The sequence below is a fragment of the Thermobia domestica genome, chromosome 15, assembly GCF_964235325.1.
Source record: "Thermobia domestica chromosome 15, izTheDome1.hap1.1, whole genome shotgun sequence".
Lineage (NCBI taxonomy): Eukaryota > Metazoa > Arthropoda > Insecta > Zygentoma > Lepismatidae > Thermobia > Thermobia domestica.
The window spans coordinates 164,891,789-164,902,114 of NC_137468.1; positions in this window are offsets into that span (position 1 = coordinate 164,891,789).

Below are 10,326 nucleotides of genomic sequence, written 5' to 3' on the forward strand. Positions count from 1 at the left end.
CAACCGAATAGAAGTAGAAACCGCTATAAAGAAATTAAAGAAACACAAATCTCCGGGTGTAGATGAAATTCCGGCTGAGTTAATTTTAGCTGGAGGCGAAAAATTGTGGAACAAGATACACAAACTCATTCTCCTTATCTGGAACAAGGAAGAATTGCCACAAGAGTGGAAAGAATCAATCATTGTTCCAATCCACAAGAAAGGCGACAAAACTGACTAATAATTATCGAGGCATTTCTCTTCTGTCAACATCCTATAAAATCGTTTCAAATATTCTGTTAGCAAGACTGACCCCATACGCAGATGAAATTATTGGAGATTATCAGTGCGGATTTAGACGAAATCGATCAACTATCGACCAAATATTTACCATTCGGCAAATACTCGAAAAAAAGTGGGAATACACTGTACATCAACTATTTATTGATTTTAGAAAGGCGTACGACTCGGTTAGGAGAGAAATATACAACGTTCTTGCAGAACTTGGAATACCGAGAAAGCTAATTAGATTAATCAAGATATGTTTAAATGAATCCCAAAGTAAAGTCCGGGTAGGAAAATTTTTGTCCACGAGCTTTCACGTCGAAAATGGCCTGAAACAAGGAGATGCGTTGTCGCCATTATTATTTAACTTCGGTTTGGAATACGCTATAAGGAAAATCAAAGATAGCGACCAGGGCTTACAGTTGAACGGTATTCACCAGGTTATGGTATATGCTGATGATGTAAATTTAATAGGAGATGATAGGAGAACAATAGAAAGAAATGCAGAGATCTTATTAAACGCTTGCAGGGACATGGGTTTAGAAGTAAATGCAGAGAAAACTAAATACATGGAAGTGCGTCGGGACCGGAATACAGCAAATTATGGATGCGTTAAAATACTAAATAATACTTTTGATAAAGTTTATACTTTCAAATATCTAGGATCAATATTAACAGAGGAAAATCATATTCACGGAGAAATTAAATATCGACTAAAAGCAGGGAATTCGTGTTACTATTCGGTTCAAAATCTCTTGTCGTCGCGAATTCTGTCGAGGAATTTGAAACTTAAAATATACAAAACGATAATCGTGCCTGTAGTTCTGTATGGCTGCGAAACATGGTTACTTACTCTGAGGGAAGAACATAGACTGAAAGTATTTGAGAACAAGATCCTGAGACAAATATTCGGACCCAAGAGGAACGGGAATCTGGAATGGCGGAAACTTCATAACGAGGAACTACATAATTTATATGGTTTACCGAACATTGTTAGGGTCGTCAAGTCTAGGAGGCTTAGATGGGCGGGTCATGTAGCTAGAATGGAAGAAAGTAGAGACGCTTTCAAAGTCTTGACTGGAAGGCCAATTGGAAAACGACCATTAGGAAGACCTAGGCGCAGATGGCAGGACAATATTAAGATGGATCTCGCAGAGATTGAAATACAGAGTAGAAACTGGATGCAGTTAGCTAAGGATAGAAGTCAGTGGAGAGCTTTTGTGAACGCGGCATTGAACCTCCGGGTTCCATAGGCCATAGAGTTATATATATATATATATATATATATATATATATATATATATATATATATATATATATATATATATATATATATATGTGTGTGTGTGTGTGTGTGTGTGTGTGTGTAAATCTACAACTAGCAATGTTAGTATATCATACCTGAAAAGGACATAATCATAATACTACTTGTTTTAGTGACCCCGCCGAAATTTTGAAAGGTTATTAAAATAAAACCTAAAATTACCTTTCCAGTCCCCACATTACCAAACACTAAGGGCCTCCGGTCCTCCCGTAAATTTAAAAGTTGTTAAAAGAAACCCTAAAACTGTGTTTTAGTTTCCTCATTGCCGAAAACTTTCCGGGGAAGGACCTCGTACCTATTCTGAAATGAAATGGAAAATATAAAAGAATGATGTCTTAAATGCGTCATAATAACTATAAATACCATAGTTATTTGTCAATTTGGCCTTACACGAATTTACTTCCGAAAGTTATTTTGCAATTTAAGGTTAAAAATAATAGGCTCTACAAACATAACACTTGCGTATCATTTCTTATGAGGGGCCGCGATGGCTCAGTGGTAGAGCGTTCACCTCTGGTGCTTGGGGTACCGGGTTCGATCCCAGCCCCCGCCAAGTGAACTTTGTGGTGGACAAACACCGTGTGCGTGGGTTTTCTCGGGGTTCTCCCGTTTCCTCCCACTTTCTTCATTCCACCATTTGACATTCATTACTCATCATCACCGTCTCCTTTAGCCTGACCGGCATAACTGTGGGACGTAAAACTTAAAGATTTCATTTCATTTTCATTTCTTATACATTCTTCCCGTTTATACTTCTAAGACATAATTAGTGTTGCCACGAGACGAGACGAGACGAGACTTCAGGCTGTCTCGTCTCGTCTCGTGCAAAGGATGTCTCGTCTCGTGTCTCGTCTCGAAAAAATGTACTCGTCCCGTCTCGTGTCTCGTCTCGAGAGGCTCTGTCCCGTCCCGTCTCGTCTCGTTTTGTCTCGTTTTGTCTCGTCTTGTCTCGTAAAAAATATAGCAGCATACAATGGGAACAAAAGTAAAATATAGCAGGCTGCACCATGCTAATCAAGATACAACTAAGTTACAAGTATTACCCAGAACACATAAGACAACAAATGTCACGGTAGCTACACCGTGAAGCCTTCACCTCTGGTGTATGTGGTAGTCGGTTCGATCTCGGTTAGTGCCATGTGAGCTTTGTGGTGGACAAACATTAAATGTGTGTGGGGACCGCGGTGGCTCAGTGGTAGAGCGTTCACCTCTATTGCTTGGGGTCTCGGGTTCGATCCCAGCCCCACCAAGTGAACTTTGTGGTGGACAAACACCATGCGCGTGGGTTTTCTCGGGGTTCTCCCGTTTCCACCCACTTTCTTCATTCCACCATTTCATTCATTACTCATCATCACTGTCTCCTTTATCCTAACCGGCATAACCGTGGGACGTAAAACTCAAAGATTTCATTTCATTTTTCGAATGTGTGTGTTTTCTCGAAGTTGTCTAGTATCCTACCACTTTCTTCATTTCACTAATTTTCCCATCATCATCCATTCGGCCAAAGTTTCCTAAAGGTCTTAAAAATAAATTCAATTATACTATCAGCCCACTTGCTTTATAGTGTATATAATATATATATATATATATATATATATATATATATATATATATATATATATATAGAGAGAGAGAGAGAGAGAGAGAGAGATGGAAAGATATATAGATAAATAGAGAGATAGATATGTGTGTACACTTTGATTTCATATATTCCAGCCTTTAGGTTTCACAGTGTTAACCCATACCAATCCAAAAACTACTTTCCATTTTAGCATATTTAGATTTGTTGCAATTACTTTTTTTTAAAAAAGCTCAGAACCAAATAATTTTATTGAGTAATGGAAAGTATTTGATTGAAATTTTATATGTTACTGCACAGTAAGCTTTACTTAAAGTGTCATAGTAATGGGAGCTGAACGACACATCGGACGAAATAATGCTTGGGGCCAGTCTTCACCTCCATGGTTCAAATCTGTTCCCATAACCGCGAGGTATGTGCTACTATGTGGTGGTTGTCCCGTTTGTGTAACAAACTCATGACAGTACACCCAGATTAGCTAGTGGTCTAAAATAGTTGATTTTTGGGTGGCCATTTTGGATTAAATTTCTTATATTGTCGTGATCTATTCGCAATCATACAACGTACATCTTCATACCAAGCCGACCGGTCTGCGGCGATAGACCATCGGCTTGAAGGCCCCGGGTTGAGTCCCGGAAGGGTCGTGTGTATGGATTTTAGCAGCATTTGTTTTTTTGTATTGTGTCAGGGGGGAATCGTACAGGATAAAAGGGTTCAGTCTGAAAAAATTGGAGAGAATATCCTCCCCAGGATACTTTCATGGGAGTAAGGAATTAGTAAAAATATAGGATATACATTTTATAGCAGGTTTAAAAATATGGTTTGGGTATCCTATTTCTTTTCTGTTAATTATGTTCTTCAATGTTCGAATTTTGATCATTCTCATGATATTTTCTGCTTTCAACGGAGTTCCATGAATATTATACCAAATGTTCTTTACACTCTGTAAGAAACCATTTCTGAAGATAATTCAGGTCCTAATGAATATTATTCACTAGGAAAGGGAAGTATTCCCCTCCTCTCAACATGGAAGCAGAGGGCAATTTCGCACTCTGGTCACATCAAACATTTCCGCCTAACAAAACGAAGGTCCCCCTGTAAAACCTCTTCAACTCCAGTGTTATTGTTAGTGTCATAAATTTGCTGAAAGCAAACAATTTGAAGGGTTCGTCGATAATATCTTTGCTTTCTTTGTCCTTCGCCCGCCTTCCAAACGAAGAGGTGAATTTTACAACATGACTGCTGTATAATAAGCGAGCGATTGGTAAAATGGTAAAAGTGTGTTTTTATGTGTATGTGTGTGTGTGTGTGTGTGTGTGTGTGTGTGTGTGTGTGTGTGTGTGTGTGAGAGAGAGAGAGAGAGAGAGAGAGAAGACAAAATTTTAGTTGCAAGATGACATACTTCAACTGCCGTTTTCGGTTCATTTTGGTTCATATAGCAAAAAAATTCCGCCACCAGAGAATAAAGACAAGTGTAGTCTGTTCTGTTCTCTTCCGCCATCTCAGCCAGAACTTTCAACTACAGCCTGTAATGAGTGTAGACCTTACCCAGTTTTCAAATTGAATAGATGGTGGTGGTAGTTCGGTTTCTTGACCTTGTAAAAATCTTCTCTGTCTTTGATTTGGTTTTTCATCATTCCAGCCAGAAATGAAAAAAATGAGAATTCCTCAGTTTACAGCAAGGGGAATTGGGGACAAGACATTAAGAATGATATTCCTGCAAGCTCATGTATCACGATTGTTTCATTCTTTTATAGGACACTTTTCTATGAAGGCTTTTCAACATGTTTTCTCACAAAGGGGATTTTCCTTTTGCAATCTATATGACCACTGGCAATTTCAATCTTGGCCATTCCCGCCAGCATTTTCATTTTCGAGACACGAGACGAGACGAGACATTTCACGAGACGTCCCGTCTTGTCTCGTGTCTCGTCTAAAAGGGTTCTGTCCCGTCTCGTGTCTCGTCTCGTTTACGAGACGAGACGAGACGAGACACGAGAAATGTCTCGTCTCGTGGCAACACTAGACATAATGAAGTGCACATTAATATGAATTCATTGGGTCAAAGATTTCTTAACAGCTGTATCATTTTGAAAAGAATTCGAGTCAGGAAAACCTAATGCTAGTGAGAACATCGTAGGTAGCTACTTGTTAAACGTAACATATAGGTATCGTAGGTATATATATGTGTGTGTGTTTTGTGTGTGTGTGTGTGTGTGTGACAATTCAAAATTCTATGTACCGCGTACCACCTCCCAAAATGAAACAGGGATGAGTCAATGCACTCATCTTATGAAAGTGAATTGACCCGTGCATTCACCCATATAATTATATGAGCTAACAAAGGTAACAAACCCTCAAACAGAAGATAAAAAGGCCAGAAGCCTCCGAAATTAACATTTTTGGCAATTTTTTAACCTATGAAAGTGAAGGAGATGGATCACTCAAATATGCAGAGGTTGGTATGATCTGTCAGGAAAGTAAATGTACACCTATTTTTCGAGTCTGGCATTCCTGCGCTCCATCCGTGGAGAGTATGAGAATTAAATCAATCAAATGTTTACTGAGGGGCAAAAAGAAAAGCTTAATCTGAATAAGACATTGCAGAGGGGCACAAGCTGTGAATACGAATAGTGCATTGTGTAAATAAAGGACGACACCGAAAGAGAAAGCCAGAAACAGCTGTTAAACTTACAAAAAAAGAGTAAAAATTGTCGAAGTGGGAACATAAAACACAAATACAACAAATACGCCGACAACTAAACGATCACCATGCCATGATCTTCGTGTAGTGGTTAAGGTGCTGGCTTACAAATGCAAAGGACGCAAGTTCGAATCCTCGGCAACGACATTTTTAAAATTTTTTGTTAATAATACATACAACTCATGAGAGATGGTAAAAGAGGTCGTATTTAGTTTTTCGTAGCAATTATTATTGGTAATGTTTAGTACTGATAATACTTTTTGTCTTTGCGTATTGCTTTTGTTCTTGTCTTCATTTCGAAAGAGAAGAATATCCGAACAAATGCCACCAAAATTCCTCATATTTTGAATGTAAACGTCATTTGCAATTAGTAAAGAATAAGAATTGAACGTTCCGAAGTAGCTGCAAAAAGTAAAAGGAAAAACATGGAAGTCGACCATACTCATGGTTACTAAAAATACAATTTCTACATGCCTTACACCTCCCGACCACGTTTCTACGTTAGCAAGTAAGAGGTTTGTGTTTAGGTTAGGCTCGTCAATACGTTTTGCAAAGGGGCCCGGTTTAGCTCTGACGCACCACAGGTGCGAGAAGGGAGAAAAACACTTTTTCTCTCTCCCTCTGTGTGTCTATTTATCTATCTATTTGTATATATATAACTCTATTTGTGAATGCCATAACCACCCTAATTTTCAGCGGATTGAGACGAAACTTGGCACAAACATTAATTGTTGAAATATCTTGATGAGTTCGTTAACCAGAATAATCAGATGAAAATGTTCAAAATGGCGGCCCTTCAAACTCTTAAAAAGTTCCAAGGGAACCAAATTTCGCCCATAAATAGGTATTCAGAAAGTTTGAATAAATTTTCCTCTTTTACTGAAATATTTGTGTGCAGAAACTTATTGAAATATTGGACCCGATTAATCGCCTAAAGAAGGTTCACGCCCTTTCGCTACGGTCAGTTTTTTTTTTTTTTTTTTTTTTTTGCAGGAGGGGGTTATCTTCCTATTGGAACAAGATGATTGTTACTGATGATATGAAATTATACATTGAAAGTGAAGTAACTTGTGTAACGTGTTATTTGAAAGAATAATATAATAAATGTGCATTCCTCTAACGCAGAGAACTCATGTATTTCGAGTTCGGGAGCCTGAATGGCGAGGAGTGTTATTTGATTTGCTTTTTAGTAATACATTGCATTGCAAATAAAGGTAGGCAACATTAGTGGTAAGTAAAATAATAATAATAATAATAATAATAATAATAATAATAATAATAATAGGTGTTGTTTGTGGCAAGGCAATATCTTCCTCAGTTCTTCTTCAAACGTAATGATTGTAACGCCATATCTCCCTTACAAACAAAATATTAGCAATTTATATCGAGAGAACGGGAAACTGTAGAGCGATGGGACCAACGTTGGACAGTATGCATTCATAGTACTCAGAAAAGTAAGCGATTTCAATGCAAAATGAACGAAGAGTCATTGTCATGGGTACTCATGGGGCCACGGCAGAGCCCTCTTTAGGCAAAATGTCGATAGCTTATATCGAGAAAACAGGAGGTGATACTGGGATGGGACCAACGTTGGACACCGTGGACCCATAAGGCGCATCGAAAAAATTAGGGAGGCGGGCGCCAGCCAGCCTTACTTATTTCCACATAATAATATAAAATTATATTGTCGAAATACACACACGAGTTAGCTACTAATATTCCATATTATTATTATTATTATTATTATTATTATTATTATTATTATCATCATCATCATCATCATCATCATCATCATCATCATCATCGACAGCGTCTTTTCATTACGTGAGAATGTTTGACATGAAACCAAAGAGAAAATACATCCTGTAGCGAAAAGAAACAATACTTTCTCTCAAATGGATAAAATATCAAGCCGAGATTGATTCGAACTCGCATGGACGGCGCGAAAAGCCAGTGCTTTGTCCACTATTTTTTTAACTGACTCACCGAACGCGTTTCAGTAACTTACTTATTGCTAATTTTACTTGCTTCACTCGTTTAACTTGCTTTTTCTAATAACTTATAACGACAGGGACACGAACACAGAAACATCGAGAACAGTTAAAAATGATAGATGCTCTCCCGCCGAGAATCGAACCCGAGACTCCTTACACCCAAGGCTCACGTGCTAGCCTCTAGACCAGCGGCGATGGCAACGCTCAGTTCCTGTGTCGTTAGGGATTACGACCACTGTATTGCCAGCTATCACTTCTGTGGGTTGTATACTATGATCACATGTTTCTTCTTTGCTGGAAGAGTAAAACCTACATTATATGTAATACATGAGGTATTTAGACCTACATGCTCTTCATATAATGTAATAAAAGGGTCATGGTGTCGGATTTTAATACATGACGTATTGCAGTATACAACATGCTTTGCATTACTTGTTTTTTTGTAGACAGCTACTAGCTTAGTGTTCTGAAAGGTTGTGTATAAACTAGGGATAGCCCGTTCCGGAATTATTAGTTTTCGGACTCCCGAAAGTAAAGCCGGACAAATTCCGGAATTCGGAAAATTCCAATTTTGTAATAATTTCGGAATTCGGAAAAATCCGGAATTTAGAAATTTCTGATTTCGTTAACATTCCGGAATTCGGAAAATCCGGATTTTCTCGAAAGTCGGAGTTTTTCTCAATTCCGGAATTTTCTAAATTCAGGATTCTTTCCGAGTTCCGAAATTCTTCTGAATTCCGGAGTATAACTGAATTCCATAATTTTGCGAAATCCGGAAAGTGAAAGTTCCGCTTCCGAAAAATAAATTTATTTTGGTTAATATGAATCGTGGCGGAAATAACCCACACAGCAATGAAATATTTTCAAAACGTTTTTAAAACGTACCATCATTTTCCTTCAGAAAATGTATCCTACTTCCCTTAAGGAAATATATTCCACATGTTGTTGAAAACATTTTCCAAATAATACTGAAAATATTTTCGCAATATACTCAAAAATGTTGTAGAAATATTTTATACGCCGTTAGAAAAGTTTTCCAAAAAATGTTTTCTGTACCATTTCCACACATTACTGAAAATGTATTTGAAACGTTTTATACAATGTTAACGGAATGGTTTTTAAAATGTTTCGCATGGAATATTTTAAAATCATTTGCCAATAACACTGAAAATCATTTGTCTAAAATAAAGAAATTTTTTCTAAATATTTTTACAATGTATTGGGTACTTAGTTGAAATATTTTCTGAAGATTTCTAATCCATTTTTAACAAAAATTAATGTTCTGTAAAATAATAATTTTAAAATATTTTCCACTCATACCAAAAAAATATTTTCTATACATGACAAAAAATATTTAGTGAATATTTTCCGTACATCACAGAAAATATTTACTGAACATTTTCTGTGCATGACAGAAAATATTTAGAGAATATTTTCTGTACATGACAAAATATTTAGAGAATATTTTCTGTACATGACAAAATATTTAGAGAACATTTTCTGTACATGACAAAATATTTAGAGAATATTTTCTGTACAAGACAGAAAATATTCAGAGAATATAAGGTAGACATATCAAAAACATTTTCAAATTATTTTCCTTGGTGTTTTGTAACAGTAGAAAATGTTTAGAAAATATTAAACTAGTTTCAGATATGAATTTGTGCTAAGAAAGAAAATATTTACGATTCATTTTTCAAATAGCAATTGATATGTTTTTGTTTTTGATTTGTTATTGTATTTAGTTTCAGAACGTACTTAAAATACTTTCTAACGATTTATGGTTTTCACATAGAATATTTTAAATTCTTTCTGAATATTTTTTCATCATCACCACGATAACACCTACAGTTTGAAATACATTTCTTTCTTCAATACTGAACAGTTTTCCAACTCTTGTAAGTTAAAATATCTGGATTTCATTTGTACAAATTAATGGAGTGGTAGAAGTCTGTGTATACTGGAACCGGTTTAGAACACACAAAAACTTCTATCATCACATAAATTTGTTGAAATAAATTCTAGTATTCTAGCTTATAGGTTGAAGAAAGAAATGTATTTCGAACTGTCGGTGTTATGGTAGTAATGACGGAAAAATATTCAGAAAGAATTTAAAATATTTCTCTGCGAAAACCAGAAAATGTTAGAAAATACTTTAAGTACGTTCTGAAACTACATACAATAACAAATCAAAAACATATCAATTGCTATTTGAAAAATAAATCGTAAATATTTTCTTTGTTAGCACAAATTCGTCTGAAACTAGTTTAATATTTTTTTAACATTTGCTACTGCTACAAAACACCAAGAAAAGTAATTTGAAAATGTTTTTGATTTGTCTACCTTATATTCTCTGAATATTTTCTATCATGTAGAGAAAATATTATCTAAATATTTTGTCATGTACCCGGGATCCCTTAATATTACAAGACGACACCACAGGGGGCACTGTGCAATACAA